General features: G+C 41.5%; 1 protein-coding gene across 13 annotated transcripts in view; it reads left to right on the top strand.

The window, feature by feature from the left end:
• Positions 1–18289, top strand: part of Erc2 (ELKS/RAB6-interacting/CAST family member 2) — a 907844-nt gene that overhangs the window by 276730 nt on the left and 612825 nt on the right. The window lies entirely within an intron of this gene.

Raw genomic sequence — 18289 nt, 5'->3', positions numbered from 1 at the left:
CAGGTCTCTGGAGATGTGGAGGCCAGGGCAGGGCAGGTCTCTGGAGGTGTGGAGGCCAGGGCAGGGCGGGTCTCTGGAGATGTGGAGGCCAGGACAGGTCTCTGGAGATGTGGAGGCCAGGGCAGGGCAGGTCTCTGGAGATGTGGAGGCCAGGACAGGTCTCTGGAGATGTGGAGGCCAGGGCAGGGCAGGTCTCTGGAGATGTGGAGGCCAGGGCAGGGCAGGTCTCTGGAGATGTGGAGTCCAGGGCAGGGGCAGGTCTCTGGAGGTGTGGAGGCCAGGGCAGGGCAAGTCTCTGGAGATGTGGAGGCCAGGGCAGGTCTCTGGAGGTGTGGAGGCCAGGGCAGGGGCAGGTCTCTGGAGGTGTGGAGGCCAGGGCAGGGCAGGTCTCTGGAGGTGTGGAGGTCAGGGCCAGGTCTCTGGAGCCTGATGGTCAGCCAGCCGGGGCAATTGGCCAACTCTAGCTACAATGAGAAGCTTTTTCTCAAAACATGAAGTGGAGAGCAATTGAGAAAGACACCTGATGTGGACCTCTGGTCTCCATGTATGTATACGCTTGCATGAGGTACCCACAAACATGTTCATAAGACCCCCACATATATGAAAGAAGGAGAGAAAATCCAGTTTCTGCTAGTACAGCAGAAATTATCCGTTCTTCAGCAGAGTTTATCAAGTGAGTATCCCTGAGTGATGTAAGAGCATCAGTACAAATTTCAGAAGTCATACTCCATCTGGGGAGCTTGTTAACTTTGGAAGATGAAGAAGCCAGGGGCACAATGTCAGCAAAATATGGGCTTTCTGTTGGAGCATGGGCCTTTCCCTTTTTAGCTAGGTGGCCACCCGAGGCAGGTGCTGTGGGGACCATTCCTCTTGACTATCATTTATCCCTGAAGGCTGTTTGAAATAGTTGGAACTAAGCACAAAGCAGTACCAGGATGAGCTTCAGTAAGAGGCTCAGGTGAGCAGGTAGTGGTGGCACACGCCTCTAATCCCATCACTCAGGAGGCAGACATAGTCAAGTCTCTGAGTTCAGGGCCAACCTGGTCCATAGGACAGCCAAGGCTACACAGAGAAAATCTGTCTCAAAACCAAAACAAACCAAAAACTCAAGTACCTTCCCATGACTCTCAGAAGGACATGGCTGCATTCAGTTGTGACTCAGAGCAGAAGCTGGCTTTTATTATTAAAACTGAGCATTGTCTTTTGTCTTTGTGCCCAGGTAGGTGATGCTATCCTGCAGGTGGGTTCAGATCCTCCTAAGCATAATCCTAACTTTTGATCAAATTTACTTCATTCTGGCCTACAGGGTATAAGGGACCATTTGAATCCAAAACTGATTTGACCACAGCCAATAACCCTCTTGAACTGATCTGAGCCCTGGGATTGAGTCCCAGGTACCCAGAGATAGCCATTGGTCACTTTTGGGCTTCAGACCCTGTTTAGGTTTATTTCATTCATCTTTGGGAAAGTTTGAGGTCTTAATTAAAATGATTTCTTCTCCCAGCCCTTTGCTGTCTTCATAGGAAGGTTTGTACCGTAAACAGCTTCCTCTGGTTGGGCTGTAATGAAGGCCTCTAGGCCCGGAGACTCTGACCACCATGGGTTGTGGCTCTATGGTAGAGTACTTGTTGGCGTGTGTGATACTCTGCTTTGATCCCCAGTATTGTATGCAAGTAAATGAAGAGTAAACAAACGAGCATGTTCTATTCTTTCTATGGATAGTGAGCAAAAGCAATAAAATAGTGATATCACTAAGCAAAGTGCCTCCTCTGCCAGCAGTGAACTCTGCTCCCACATATAGACATTGGTGCTGTGAAGCAGCGCTGATTAGTTTCACACATGTGTTATCTGGCCTTCATGTGTCTCTTGTAACCAACATGTATCCTGTTTCCCATTCTGAGTTAGGAGTCTTATCATGAAGTCTTTTTTTTAAAAATCTTTAAAATATTTCCTATTTTCAAATGTTCCATGATATGTTTTGATTATATCCACTCTCCACTTCTCTCCCTAATTCTTCCACATCCCCCCACCTCCCTACCCCAACCAACTAAATGCCATTTTTTAAAAATTAACTTACTCAGCCCATTTTGTGTTGCTTGTATATTCCTTGATGGCTATCCACTGTTGTGTTATTGGCCTATTAGAGGCCACACCTTTAAAAAGAACTTATTCTCCCTCCCCCAGACACCATCAGCTTTCTGTGGTCCCTAAGTTAGGGGTGGAGGCTTCTGAATCCTATCTCCCTCCACGCTAGGACGTGGACTGGTTTCCTCTCTTTGGCCTCTTGCACAGGCAACCAGAGCTTCTGTGAGTCCATGAGAGCAGCTGGTCCTGTTACCTGACCACCATGTTGCTCTGGTCTTCCCTGACTTCTAGCTCTTAAAACGGTCCTGCCTCTTCTTTGGAGATGGTCTCTGAGCCTTTTGTGTATGCGCATTGTATAGGTTTCTCATTGTGGATGAACAGTCGGTCAACGCTGACTCTCTTCACTTTTACCAGCTTGGAGTGTCTGTCTTAACCACCATCTACAGAGCTGCACTAATCTCTGCAAAGAAGGGCACCGATGCAGTGCTGGTTGACACTATGTCTGTTTAGCAGAATAATAATTGTAGGGTCACCCTGGCACCTATGAGCTCCCAATATAGGTTCTTACTCAGATTTACTGTGCCAGGTAAGTGTCTCCTCCTGTGTAGTAGGTTTTAAATCCAACTGGAGAAGCCTTTTTTAAAAGAATGTGCTCCATTCATCTGTGATACTAGAATTATATCCCGTAGCTTATTTTCCTCCCTTGGGAAATTTCTTCATATTTTCATCTTACAGCTTGAAACTGTTTCTGCCCCACTTAACTATTTTTCTTAAATAAGTGGGGGAAGTGTGGGTTTTAAGTAACATCCAAAAACAGCAAAAGCAAAATGCCTCGTTAAATGTAGCGCTGAATGATATTTAATTGTTTTTAGAAGAAGTAAGATTAAAAAAATAGAGCATTTTTCCTGTCCTTCTGGAACCCTTCCCATGATATATTTGACTTTGATTGTTTGACTGGGTTTACAGTTGATAAGTACTGCTACTAACTTTGTTAGTTGTGAAAATATCACTCCTAAATTTGAATAACACACACCAGTGTTTATTGAACAGTATTTTGCACACAACACCATATGGTAGATCTTTAAAACAACAACAACAACAACAACAACAACAACAACAACAACAACAACAACAACACATAACTGAGCTGCCAGTCATTAAAGTGCTAATAGAAGGGAGTGGATGCCCAGGTTACAGAATTTGATAAGAAAGGCAGAAATGGGGCTGGGCAGGGTTGGTGCATTCCTTTAGTTCCACCACTCAGTAGGCAGAGGCAGGAAGACCAGACCAGCCTGGTCTACAAGAGCTAGTTCCAGAACAGGCTTCAAAGCTACAGGGAAACCCTGTCTCAAAAACAAACAAACAAACAAACAAACAAACAAACAAAAAAGAAAGAAAAGAAAGGCAGAATGGGCCATGAGAACCCAGAGGATATTAAATGATTGAGGGAGGGCAGGAATGGCGTTAGAAGAAGGCCTTGAAAAGCTGCCACAATTATAAACAATGGGTGGATGCATTGTAGGTTGTGAGCTGTGGGGGCCATCAGAGGCTGTGAAGTATAAGGATCGTGTGGGGATGAGTGAGCCATACCATTGCCTGAGAGGAAAGTTTTTAAGCCTAGAAGCAAAGGAAGAGAAAACAAGAGAAAGTAGAAGGAAAAAAAGAAATAAAAGTAAAAGTCAAAATTACTGAGTTGACATTCCTATATAGGAATACCAAAGTTAAATACCAACTCTTTGAAAGATTAACAAAAATGACAGCTCCTTAGAGCTGTCATCAACTCTGAGACAGCTCAAATAACCAAATTAGAAGTGGAATATTACTTCAAATCTTAAAGTAAACAAGACCGTATTTTTGAATGATTAATGATAACAAAATTGAAATTTGAGGTAAATAACTAAATTCTATTAAAATTAAATCCTGCCAAAAACTGCATGAGTAGAAGTAGAACATCCAAGTGTCCTAGAGACTTGATTTTCATGTGAGGTGCCCAACATGAGCAGAGTAGTGACAGAAAGATGACTGACTGCTAGCAACTCTGGGGAGAGGAGGGAAACGAGTCTCCTTTCTGCTAATGGGGGCAGAGCTTTGGGGATCTAAAAATGTTCTAGAATTAGCTGTGATGATTACACAAACCACTGAATTAAACAGACAAATGTTATGTTCTATGTCTTAGATCTCACATACCAGTTACTACTAACTTTAAAGAAGAATAGTAAAGGAGATGATCAGTATGGTGATTGTAAATGCTTACTTTAGGTAACATAGCTGTATAATGTTAGGGGTAGAGATGTATTACTACTCTTATAGAAGGGGTCCCAGTGTGATCCCCAGGCAGGTTTTGAGCCTTGACTACTAGGCTCAAGTAATCTTCCTTCCTTAGTCTCCTGGATTACCAGGTTATACCACAGCTGCCACAGATCAAGAGGTTCTACTTATCAATGTAGAGCAAATCCTTGGGGGAAAATTTCCGAAAACATTGACATGGAGGATAGGCGCTCACACTTTTTTTCCCTTCTAATTGTCAGTGCTTCCAGTTGTGTTGCGTTTATTATGTAGGGATGACCTGCAATGGTTATTTAGGAAAGACAACAAAAAGGGTTGTTAAAAGATGACACGTACACTTGTAATTCTAACGAGGCTACTTGACACCCTCTCTAAAACAAAACAACAGCAAACATTTTCCCAGCAAACACCTATCAATAACAATAAGCTATCTTCAGAACCTTAAATTATTACTCTGGTTTTCCTTGACTGGACTGTGAAGGTGCCAATGGAAAGATCCTGGTATCGAACAGATCCTCAAGGAATTGCTCTCTTCAACCCCTCCCTTTTAATCTGGTAATTAAGTTTTACCTATAAAAAGGATGGCACAATTGAGAAAGGACCACCAGAGAAACAGAATTATATAAGCTTACTTTAGGCAGAATCTTAGCTCTGAATACAGTCATGATTTGCATTTTGAAAAGACTTTCAAATGTCTTTGAAAGAAGAAACCAGTGGAGAAAAAAAAAATCACATCATACGAGCATGGTGGTTGGTGCTATATTGAATGACCAAGGGACTTACTTTTCTTGCTTCCAAGCATCTGGCAAGACCCCTACCCCCTCTGCATCGCATTGATCTCACCTGGCAAATGAAGGGATTTCAGTTAAGTGTCCTGCTTTAAAAATTCTGCCAAGTTTGGAAGCTTTGTACTGGTAAATGGACTCTCAAAAGGCATCTCTGCTGAGTCTGTGTTGAGGTGAAATTCTCATAGTATTGAAACCTTGACTTTTTCTCTTGTGTCTTGATTGGCATAGTCCAGACTTGCAGCCACTGTCTGCGCCATTGCTGTTGCACAGTGCCCAGGCTGTTGTTTATTTAGGGACTGCAGTTTCCTTCCTGGCACGCAGCCCTCCCAGCAGAGTCGAGAAGTCAACCACAGGCCTCATGTGAACTTCCCTTTTCTAGTTGTGGTAATGACAGTGTACCAACCGTCATAGGCTTCATCCTTAAGGCACGATCCCCTTTCCCCATCCATCAGGTCATACTGGGGATAGTGTGGGCTGAATTCCCTTGCTGCCTGTTGCTTTTTCCATGAAACAAACTGGTTGAACACAGGAATATTTGTGGTATGTTTTAGAGAACCTGAGAAGGCCTCTGCCTTAACCAGGGCCATGGCTAGGGCTAAAAGGAGAAGGAAGAATAAGTTCAGGTTGGCCACATGGCCAGAGAGCATCTTCACCTAGTCTTTTTCCTGAGGAGGATTGAAAAAAAATAGGAGAGTGAGGTACCCAAGTTTTTAGTCTCCCTGAAATATATTTGCTGCACTATAGAGACACATTTCTCTATCTGCTTTTTTTTCAGAGGATGGGTAGCTAGAATTCAAATGTTCTTTGTACTTGTGTGTGTGTGTGTGTGTGTGTGTGTGTGTTTGCTCTTATTTGATAGCAGTTTTTGAAACCTTTCTATCGCTTATGTCTCTTCCCGACATCTTCACTATTTTCTCTTGAATTTACACTGTGATTGTCAGACAAAAAGTGCTGTGTAGAAGGAAGAACCTGAAAAGGTCAAGCTCCTTCTCTGCAGCAAGCTTTGCCCGAGGTTGGTCAGGAGACACTAGGTTCCCACCATGTGCGTTATTCCTCTGTTTCTGGGAAAGCTGTCAAGGAACGCATTCCAGTTCACTAAATGTGAACTCTCAGGCAGACTGTTTGCTACCCATAGGTCTCCCAACTATAACATGGTGAAAATAAGTGATTAGTTGAGAGTTTGCTAGCATAGGGATTCTCAAAGTAACCAGTGAGCATTGGCTATTGTTCTGAATTACATTTTTAAAAATTTATCTATTTATAAAAATTATCTTTACTCATTTTACATATTAATCCCAGTTCCCACTCACTCCCCTCCTTCTGCTCCCCCACCTTCCTTCCCACCCCACCCCCCATCCACTCCTCAGAGAGGGTCAGGCTTCCTATGGGGAGTCAACAAAGTCTAACACATTGCTTTGAGGCAGGACCAAGGCCCTCCCCATGATATCTAGGCTTAGCAAGGTATTTCTCCAGAGATAATGGGTTCCAAAAAGCCAGAGCAAGCAGTAGGGATAAATCCTGGTCTTACTGTCAGTGGCCCCATAGTCTGCCCCAGCCTTATATACTGTCACCCACATTCAGAGGGCCTAATTTGGTCCTGTGCTTGTTTAACTGCTGTCAAGCTGGAGTTGGTGAGTTCCCTGTAGCTCAGGTCAGCTGTTTCAGTGGGTGTCCCTATTATGGTCTTGACCCCTTTGCTCATATTCTCACTCTTCCCTCTCTGGACTTTGGGAGCTCAGCTCAGTTCCACTGTGGATCTCTGCATCTGCTTTCTTCAGTTGCTGGTTCTATGGACATTCAAGAGAGTTATCACTCTGACTACAGGACAAGGCCAGTTCAGGCACCCTCTCCACTATTGCTTAGGGTCTTAGCTGGGGTCATCCTTGTGAATTCCTGGGAATTTCTCTTGTGCCAGTTTTCTTGCTAGCCCCACAATGGTTCCCTCTATCAAGATATCTCTTTCCTTGTTCTTTATCTCTGTCCTTCCCCTATTCCAACCATCCCATTCCCTCAAGTTCTTTCCCCCTCTCCTTTCCCCTCATCCTCTCCTCTCACCCTCCCTTCTTCTCCCACCCCCACGCTTCCAATTTTCTCAGGAGATCTTCTGTATTTCTCCTTCCCAGGGAGATCTCCTTTTCATCTAGCTTCTCTGGGGTTGTGGACCGTAGGCTGGTTATCCGTTGCTTTATGTCTAACATCCACTTTTGAGCGAATACATACCATGCTTATCTTTCTGGGGCTGGGTTACCACACTCAAGATGGTTTTTTTTCTAGTTCCATCCATTTGCATGCAAATTTCAAGATGTCATTGGTTTTTTACTACTCTGTAAATGTTCCACATTTTCTTTATCCATTCTTCAGTTGAGGGGCATCTATGTTGTTTCCAGGTTCTGGCTATTATGAATAATGCTACTGTATTGAGCTTCCTTTGGGTATATGCCCAAGAGTGGTATTGTTGAGGTAGGTTGATTCCCAATTTTTTGAGAAGCCATCATACTGATTTCCAAAGTGAGTTTTCAAGTTTGCACTCCCACCAGCAATGTTCCCCTTACCCCACATCCTTTTCAGTATAAGCCATCATTGGTGTTTTTGTTCTTAGCCATACGGACAGGTGTAAGATGGCATAATGTAAGAATCATTTTAATTTGCATTTCCCTGATAGCTAAGGATGTTGAACATTTACTTAAGTGTCTTTCAACCATTTGGGATTCTTCTGTTGAAAATTCTCTGTTTATATCTGTACCCCATTTTTAAATTGGATTATTTGGTATCTTGATGTCTAGCTTCTTGAGTTCTTTATATATTTTGGAGATCAGTCCTCTGTCTGATGTGGGGTTGGTGAAGATCTTTTCCCTTGCAGTAGGCTGCCTTTTTGTCTTATTGATTGTGTTCTTAGCTTTACAGAAGCGTCTCAGTTTCAGAGGTCCCATTTATTGATTGTTTTTCTCAGTGTCTATGATACTGGTGTTATATTTAGAAAGTGGTTTTCTGTGCCCATGCATTCAAGGCTGCTTTCCACTTTCTCTCTTATTGAGGTTCAGTGTGACTGGACTTATGTTGAAGTCTGATCCATTTGGACTTGAGCTTGTGTGTGGTGATAGATATGGATCTATTTGCATTCTTCTACATGTTGTCATCCAGTTATGCCAGTACCATTTGTTGAAGATGCTTCATTTTTCTGTTGTATATTTTTAGCTTCTTTGTCAAAACTCAGGTGTTCATAGGTGTGTGGATTGATATCCAGGTCTTTGATTCAATTCCATTGGTCTACCTGTCCATTTTTATGACAATGCCAAGCTCTTTTCATTACTGCAGCTTTATAATAGAACTTGATGTCAAGGATAGTTATGTCTCCAGAAGTTTTTTTTATTCTACAGGATTGTTTTGGCTATACTGTTTTTGTTGATTTTTCCATATGAAGTTGAATATTGTTATTTTGAGGTCTGTGAAGAATTGTGTTGGGATTTTGATGGGAATTGCAATGAATCTGTAGATTCCTTTTGGTAGGATTGTCATTTTTATTTTGTTGATTCTACCTATCCAAGAGTATGGGAGATCTTTCCATTTTCTGGTATCTTCTTCAGTTTCTTTCTTCAAAGACTTAAAGTCCTTTTTGAACAGGTCTTTCACTTTTTTGGTTAGGGTTAATACCCCAAGATTATGTTGTTTGTGGCTATTATGAAGGGTGATGATTCTCTGCTTTCTTTCTCAACCCATTTATCGTCTGTATATAGGAGGACTACTGATTCTTTTGAGTTCTTCTTGTATTCTGCCACATTACTGAAGGCAATCAGCTGTAGGTGCTCCTTGGTAGAATTTTGGGGGTCACTTATGTAAACTATCATATCATCAGCAAATAGTGAGAGTTTGATTATTTTCCTGTACCCCCTTGATCTTATTTTTTTGTCTTATTGCTCTAGTTAGAACTTCGAGTAGTATATTAAATAGATATGGAGTGAGCAGCCTTGTCTTTTTCCTGATTTTAGTGGAATTGCTTTGAGTTTTTCTCCATTTAGTTTGATGTTGGCAGTTGGATTGCTGTATTTTGCCTTTATTGTGTTTAGGTATGTTCCTTGTATCCCCAATCTTTCCATTTGTCATAAAGGGGTGTTGGATTTTGTCAAAGACTTTTCAGCCTGGCGGTGGTGGCGCACGCCTTTAATCCCAGCACTCGGGAGGCAGAGGCAGGCGGATCTCTGTGAGTTCGAGACCAGCCTGGTCTACAGAGCTAGTTCCAGGACAGGCTCCAAAAACACAGAGAAACCCTGTCTCGAAAAACCAAAAAAAAAAAAAAAAGACTTTTTCAGCATTTAATGAGATCATGTGTGTTTTTCTTTCAGTTCGTTTATATGGTAGATTACATTGATGGATTTTTGTATGTTGACCCTCCCAACATCTCTGGGATGACGTTACTTTATCATGGTGGATGATCTTTTTTTATGTGTTCTAGGATTTGGTTTACCAGTATTGTATTGAGAATTTTTGCATTGATGTTCATGAGGGAGATTGGTCTAATTCTCTTTCTTGGTTGCATCTTTGTGTGGTTTGGGTAACAGGGTAACTGTCATCTCTTAAAAGAGTTTGGCAATGTCCCTTCTGTTTCTATTGTGTGGAACAATTTGAGGAGTATAGCTGTTCTTTGACATTCTGGTAGAATTCTGCACTGAAACCATTGGGGCCTGAGTTTTTGGGGTTGGGAGACTTGATGACTGCTGCTATTTCCTTAGGGGTTATATGTCTATTTAAATCATTTATCTATATATTGATTTAGTTTTGATATGTGATACTTATCCTTTAAATTTTCTAATTTTGTGGAGTATGGGTTTTTGAAGTATGACCTGATGATTCTCTGAATTTCCATAGTGTCTGTTATATCCCCCTTCTTTTTTTTTTCTTTGCATATTTTCTCTGACTTTTGGTTAGTTTGGATAAGGGTTTGTCTGTCTTTCTGATTTCTCAAAGAACCAACTCTAATTGGCTCATAGATTCTTTGTATTAATTTCTTTGTTTCTATTGATTTTCAGCCCCCATTTTTATTATTTCTTTGATGTCTGCTCCTCCTGCACAAGTTTGCTTCTCTTAGTTCTAGAACTTTCAGGTGTGCTGTTAAGTTGCTAGTGTAAGATTTCTCCAAGTTCTTTATGTATTCACTTAGTGCTGTGAACTTTCCTCTTAGCACAGCTTTCAAAGTGTCCCACAGGCTTGCGTATGTTGTGCCTTCATTTTCATTAAATTCAAGGAAGTCTTTAATTTCTTTCTGTATTTCTTCCTTGATGCAGGGGTGATTCAGTTGAATTGTTCAATTTCTATAAGTTTTTGGGCTTGTGGCCATTCTTGTTGTTGTTGAATTCTAACTTTAAGCCATGGTGATCCAATGAGATAAAGGTGGTTACTCTTATTTTTTTTTATTTTTTTTTCTATCTTTTGAGATTTGCTTTGTTACCAAGTATGTGGTCAATTTTTGAGAAGGTTCCATGAGGTACTGAGAAGATGGTATATTCTTTTGTGTTGGGGTCAAATGTTCTATAGATGTTTGTTAAATTAATTTGAGTCATAACTTCTGTTAGTTTCTTTATTTCTCTGTTAAGTTTCTGTCTGGCAGACCTATCCAGTGGTGAGAGTGGGCTGTTGAAGTCTCCACTATTAGTGTGTAGGATTTGATTTGTGATTTGAGCTTCTGTAGTGTTTCTTTTACAAATATGGGTGCCCTTGTATTTTCGAGCATAGATGTTCAGAATTAAGACTTCATCTTGATGGATTTTTCCTGTGATAAATATGAAATGTCCTTCTTCATCTCTTTTGATTAATTTTAGTTTGAAGTCTATTTCATTAGATATTAGAACAGCTACACCAGCTTGCTTTTTAGGTGCATTTGATTGGAAAATCCTTTCCTAAGCTTTTACTCTGAGATAATGTCTGTCTTTGAAGTTTGCAGTAGAAGGATGAATCCTGTTTCCCTTTCCATTCTGTTACCCTGTGTCTTTTTATATGTGAATGAGATTGTTGATATTAAGAGGAATTAATAACCAGTGATCGTTAGTTTCTATTATTTTGGTTTTGAGGTTGTTGTTGGTAGTGTTTGTGCATTTCCCTTCTTTGGATTTTGCTGTTGTGGGGTTATCTGTTGCCTGTGTTTTTCCGGGTGTAGCTAGTTTCCTAGGGTTGGAGTTTTCCTTCTAGAACTTTCTATAGGGCTGAATTTGTGGATAGGTATTGTTTAAATCTGATTTTGGGTCATAGAATATCTTGTTTTCTTCATCTGATGATCGAAAGCTTTCTGGGTACAGTGTCTGCAGAACGTCTCTCCAGGACATTCTGGCTTTCATAGTTTCCATTAAGAAGTCTGTTGTAATTCTGATAGGTCTGCCTTTATATGGTACTTGGCCTTTTTCTTTGCAGCTCTTAGTATTCTTTCTTTATTCTGTATGTTTAATGTTTTGATTATTATGTGATGAGGGGTCCAGTCTATTTGGTGTTCTGTAAGCGTCTTTTATCTTCATAGGCATGTCCTTCTTTAGGTTGGGAAAGTTTTCTTCTATGGTTTTGATGAATACATTTTCAGTGCCTTTAGACTATTCTTCTTCTTCTATCTCTATTATTTTTACATTTGGTCCTTTCATGATGTCCCATTTTTCCTAGATATTTTATGTTAAGAGTTTGTTAGATTTAAGCTTTTCTTTGACTAGTGAATTTATTTCCTCTGTCTTATCTTTAACAACTGAGATTCTCTTCTGTCTCTTGTATTCTGTTGTTTACGCTTGCATCTGTAGTTTCAGATCATTACCTAGATTTTCCATTTCCAGAATTCTGTCAGTTTGTGTTTTCTTTATTTACTCTATTTCAGTTTTCAAGTCTTGATTTCTTGAGCTGTTTGCTTCACTTTTTTTTTTTTTTTTTTTTTTTAGTTTTCTTGGGTTTCTTTAAGAGATTTATTGATTTCTTCCATTTTTTTTGTTTGTCTTTTCCTCCATTTCTTTAAGTGATTTTTTTCATTTCCTCTTTAAGGGTCTCTATCATCTTCATAAAGTTATATATTTAAGGTAGTTTTCTTCTGCTTTGCCTGCATTAGGATGTTCAGATATTGCTGTTGTAGAACCACTAGTTTCTGGTGGTTCCATATTGTTCTTTATGTTGTTAAATGTGTTCTTGCACTACAACCTGCCCATTTCTTTCTGGAAGGTGGAGTCTATGCTTCAAGGGCTCCCTCTATCTCTAATTGGTACAGGTGGGGCCTGTGGCTTAGGTGGTCATTCTTCCTCCAGGTGTAGGCAGCTCTGTGCCTCTGGTGGGTGCTGCTATACTCAGAAGCTCCTCTGGGTATAGGCGGGGCCAAGGCTCTGGTGGTCACATATGTTCTCTCAGTGGGGGTAGGGCCAAGGCTCCCACGGTCGGTGGTCGCAGATGCCTTGGGTGGTGGTTGGGTTGTGGAAAGTCTTCTTCCAGGTCTCCTTGGCTTCAGTGGGTGGGGACTTGGCATGGGATGTGCCTTGGGCATCTGGTACTCACATCTTTATGTTGGGGTGGGTCCAAGGCTCTGGTGGTTGCAATTGCTGTGGAGGAGGTGGTTGGGTTGTAGGGAGGTTGCTCCTAGCTCTCCTGGGCTCCAGTGGGTGGGGATCCTAAATTACATTTTTAATACCAAAATAAATAATGTTTTATTATGTCCATATTATTTCTCTCTGTATATTCAGGCAACACGACTATTTCTATTTTTATCTTTTATCTAAATGAAACATACATGGTACAGTTATGAAAATAAAACTTTTTATGTATTTTCCAAACTGAGAACTTTAGAAATCAATGTGTATTCTTGTGTCTTTTTTCTCTGAAAGGAACATGCTTTCTTAGAAATAGTTCATAATTTTTGTTTACTCCCTTGTTGGTGCTGAAGCAACATGTCTCCAAATGGTGCTACAGTGCCCGTTTCACTTTGTCTCCAGCGCATTGAAATGATTTTATCCTTAGTCAGCATCCTCTTCCTCGTTTATGTAATTTGGAAATCCAAGGATCCAAATGGTAGCCCAGTGTACTTGTTTAAATGATGATTTAGCTTGTTTATTCTTGATAGAGGGCCTCTCTGAGTGTCCTAGGTTGGTCGTTGAACTTGTTCTTTTTTTCTGTGGCCTCTGAAAGGCTGAGATCCCAGGTGTGTGCCGTTATACCTCACTCAAGTTCTAGTTCTGTTATCACAGCTTCAATGAAACTGCCTCCGTTACCACTGGTATCTTGAACTTCACTTTGATGTCCATCTTTTTCAGTTCTATTCACTATCTAATTTTCTGGGTCTTTCCATGATTTCCATCAGTTTTTATTCCCCATGTGTTTGATAATTCTGTTTTTTTGCTAGTCTGGATTTTCAGACATGGTTGAAGAATATTTCACCACCAGTTTGGTGATTCCATCATCTCCATAGTCTTCTTCTCCAGCTTCTGTTTGGACCATTAACTCCCCCACAACATCTTATTGTCACCTTGTCTGCCAGTTTACAGTTGATGCCCGCATACCCGGGAGCACCGTCCTGACTCAGTTCTAAGGATGGCTGTCACTCCACCTCATCTTCCTTTTTTGTTTGTTTGCTTGTTTTTTTTGTTTTCTTTTCAAGACAGGGTTTTTCTGTAGTTTTGAAGCCTGTCCTGGAAGTTATTCTTGTAGACCAGACTCACAGAGATCCACCTACTTCTGCTTCCCAAGTGCTGGGATTAAAGGAGTGTACCACCACCATCTGGCTTTTCATCTTCCCTTTGTTTTTCTTCCCCTGTGGTGAAATGTGACACCCTTTTCTTTTCCTTTTGTTTTTAGGCAGGTCTTACTGTGTTACTATGTAGACCAGGCTGGTGCAAATGCACAGAGATCTACTTGCCTTTGCCTCTTAAATCCTGCTGGTGGAGGCTTGTGCTACCCCAGCTGGCTTGTGCTCTGTACTTTTTTAGTTTGTTTCTTTACTCCTCTTTGCTATACTACTCCTTAATTATTTTCTAATTATTTCAAACATATCCTGGACGTCATAGTAACTGCTTCTGAGTTTGTAAATTCTGGCTGGCAGAAATTTTATCCTTCCCAAGTTAAACTTATTCAGACCTGAAGCCCTTATTCAGTTCTTGTGCTTTGTGAAGATTTTTGGACTCTGGAATGGTATCTTACTCCCCCCCCACACACACACTTAAAAAAAAAAAAACAAACAACTTCTGTATAGCCTTAGATAATCTTACACTTAACTATACCTGGGAACACTTTTTCATGCCTACCTCCTCTGCAGCAGGTGACAGAACCCATCCATATTTATGCATTTTGGCAGTCTAGCCAGTGGATGGCTCAGATGCAGGGCTGTCTAGTTGTTCAGTTTCTGTTAAAACCTGTCATTGGAAAGTTCTTATTGACTGTTGTCAGTATCGTAACCCACATTTTCATTATTCTCAGAAAAGGAGAGAATGACTCCATCTCAACTACATTTATGTCATTTTCTTAAAGATCCTGACTAACCTTGCCAGAGTTCTAAGTTCACCCTGGGCAGGCCACTGAGTCTTGAGACACACGGTTCTTGTCTCTGGGCATGGCTAAACAGTTGAAGATCCACATTAGCCACAGTGAGTTGAGCAAATACAGTTCCCAAAAGGGAAAGAAGTGGATCAGAAAAAATAAAGACAAAACGGAACAACAGGAGCCAGCCCCCACAACAAGACAAACAAAACCCCCGAGCAGTTGCTATACAGACGATGTTTCCACTGTGATTGCTATTCTGGAAGCTTCCCTTGTTGTCTTCCCATAGCAATGCTAGGAACATGTTCACCAGGCTTGACCAGGTGGAGTACACATAGAAGTTGCCTTCTTGACCTGTGCTCCTGGAGAATCAGCGGGGGCATGCTGGTGGTTCCTCCTTACTCCTGGTGGGGCAGTAATGCATGATAATATTTCCCAAGCATTATAAACAGTTATAATTTTCTTAGCACATTCATAAGCATGTTCTAATTGGAGAGAGGCTGAGTATCTCAAAATGTGAAAGTCTGCATTGAGATCAGCACCTAGCTGTACAGCTTCTGAAGGCTGTCGTCACCTTCTATGTAGCCTGTCTGGGTTTTATCATTCTCTCTTCCTTTCTCCCTCTTCTTTAAAGATTTATTTCATGATCATGTGTGTTTAGCCTGCATGTATGTATGGGCAAAACCATGTGCATGCCTGTGGAAATTATATATGGTCATGAGCCTGTGTGTAGGTGCTGGGAATCAAACCCAGCTCCTTTGCAAGAACAAGCACATTTTTTGTTCTTTTTTTCTCTTTTCTTCTTGTTTGTTCTTGTCTCATACAATACACGCCAGCTGCAGCCTCCCTACCTTCCACTCCTCCCAGTTCCCCCACCCCCTCTTCTTTCCCCCAGATCCACTGCTTCTTTATTTCCTTTCAGAAGGGAGCCGGCCTCCTGGGCATTCTTAATAGATGAGCCCCTTCTCCACATCCCTTTAGCTTCTTTTGTTAGACTTACGTCTGTTAAGGATTACAACCAATTCATATACAGAGGCCATCTTTTCCAAAGCCATACAGTACAGTTAGTACCATAAGAGGTATGCACTTTTCTCATGGTCTCGTATCAGTACCATGTACATCAGAGTCAGAGTGGCAGGCAGGAAGGACATGATCCAGGGCAGGGCTTCCTAGGAATGAATCAGTGTAGACACATGAGACTATGATAAGTGGCCAACTTGCCTTTAATTGGTTCTAATCTAACCTGATTCTGTGTCTGTACATTTTCCCACGAAGAAATAGATATTTTACAAACAGATAAACACACAATATGTCATCTGAAACCTGGCATGCTCTTTATTGTCTTCTAATCTAGGTTACTATCTATCCAGAGTTTGATAAGGACCAACCAAGACAATGAGGTTTTGGTTTCTTGGTATGTATTCCTTTTCCTTCAAATATGTTGTGGGCCTGAGTCAAGTTTTCTCTGCAGTGCTTGGCTGGGGCTTGTGCAACCATGGTTACGGCACAGTGCTGATCCTTCCAGAGCTACAGTGTGACTCAGCTAGCTTTTGCTACACAATTGTGCTTGCATCTGCAAGTGGATGGCTTTTAAAGACTGAGTCTTCTTAAGCCTCCATGGTATCCAGTAATAAAAGTTTGGAATTCTTTTCTAAATAAAATGTAATATAATTATGTAGGCCTGTTTCCTGAGCATTGCATCATATCTTCTTTAAGCCAGTTTGGCCCCATGGTGATCGGTGCCTGCGGCCTGATATGTGGCCATGGTGAGCTGTATGCGCTCTGAAAACTGTTTATATATTCTCTCTTGTCCTGATATTAAAATGAAACCCCTAACTCCTGCTGTCTTCAGAGCTAAGTACATTGTGATGCTCAGAATTCACATAATCATTTTTTTTGTCATGAACTGATATTTCTTTCTTTCAAATGTTCCACCCACTCGCCATTTCAGCCTTCGGTTCCTAGAGAGGAGTTGAAATCTGTTTCTTGCTGCTTAAAGGGAATGCGATGTTTGACAAACACAGAAAGAGCTACAGTGGCGTTCTGACTGGCATAGCTGCCCCAGGCAGCTTTCTCACAGGATTTCTGGGCCCATGTGCCAAGCTGAACAGCCTTTGAAAGTAGGTTTATATTTATCTACATGTACTCATCCAGTAAGTTGTTCTGGCCTCTTTGCATTTAATCTTGTTTGTTATAGCTGATGGACTGCAGAACGAATTCTAATTGGTTTTAATAATACAAACGCCGAGTCAGACATAGAGGTAAATGTTAAAAGATTAGAGAAGCAGAGCAGAGGGTCATTAGTTCCTCCGTCCTCCGACTCCTCAGACCGAATGGGTGACCCTGTCTCTAGGAATTCTTAGACAGAATCCTCAGACTGAATGCTCTGAGCTGTCTCCTTCTGCCTTATATCCCCTCCCTGCCCAGCCACATCATTCCTGTCTCCATCTCCCTAGGGCTAGGATTAAAGGTATGTGATCCCAAGTCCTGGGATCAAAGATCTGAGTCTATTTCTCTTTTAGACTGATTGTGTCTTGTATAGCCCAGGGTGGCCTTGAACTCACAGAGATCCTCTGACTCTCTCTCCTGAGTGCTGGGTTTAAAAGTGTGTGCCACCACTGCCTGGCCTGTATGGCTAACTAGTGGCTAGCTCCACACTCTGATCTTCAGGCAAGCTTTATTCGTTACAGCACAAACAAAATCTCACCACAGTGGACCCCTGAAGTCAGGCATTCAGGGCACTGGATTCTCCTTGGGACCTGGGAAGAGGCAGGGTAAGATTTCTTAGTTCTGAGTTGGAGGCCGAGATTTTTGTGTGTCTGAAAAGACCCCAGACGACTGCCACGCTGCTGGTTGTGAGTGACAAGGATCTAGATCCCTTGTCTGAGAGAGAAGGATGCCCAAGAATCTCGATTAGACTTACCTGGTATCTCCCATACTTAGCAAAGCGATTGGTACTAAGTAGATGTCCAGTGTAACTTTTTGGAATGAACGGATGGACGTGTGAGAGAACTCCCTGTGCCTATGTTTAATTTCAATCTGAAGCATATCTGTGTTAGAAAATCCTAAATTCTTCAAAAGAAAAGAAACTTACTGAATCTCCCTGCTCAGCTTGCATCTGCATTGCTTTAGTGGTACTTGGCAGCTGTTACTAGCACTGATGGCTGGGTTAAGAATTAGCATGGCAATCCTATGGGGGACATGTCTGCTAGGAGTACACTCTTGAGGCTTAATTTTCATTTGTGTATCAGATACTTATTTTGGCTCGTGGATGTAAAAATGGTCTTTAGTGCAAATCGTTAAAGGGAAACTATGACCTATACTTGAAAATTTTACAAGCATTATTTTATGCACGCATGAGAAGAAATAGGTTGTAAGAGGTCAGGCTTTTCCCCTCATAGGTAGCAGAAACAAACATAATTTGGTCTTTTCCCCCTTTGCATCTTTAAATATTATTACAGTCTATAACCGCAATGTAGCATTAAAACAGACAATTTTATGGATGTCATAGCTTATGGCTGTGGAGAAGCTATCAACTAAGATATGAAAGGTGCATTCAGAATGAGGAGATTCTGTGTTATTGTATTGCCCTAGTCATTGCTGGTACTCAATCCCTCCCTCCCTCCCTCCCTCCCTCCCTCCCTCCCTCCCTC

The sequence above is a fragment of the Microtus ochrogaster genome, chromosome 6 (assembly GCF_000317375.1).
Source record: "Microtus ochrogaster isolate Prairie Vole_2 chromosome 6, MicOch1.0, whole genome shotgun sequence".
Classification (NCBI taxonomy): Eukaryota; Metazoa; Chordata; class Mammalia; order Rodentia; family Cricetidae; genus Microtus; species Microtus ochrogaster.
This window is presented reverse-complemented; position numbering and strand designations above follow the sequence as displayed.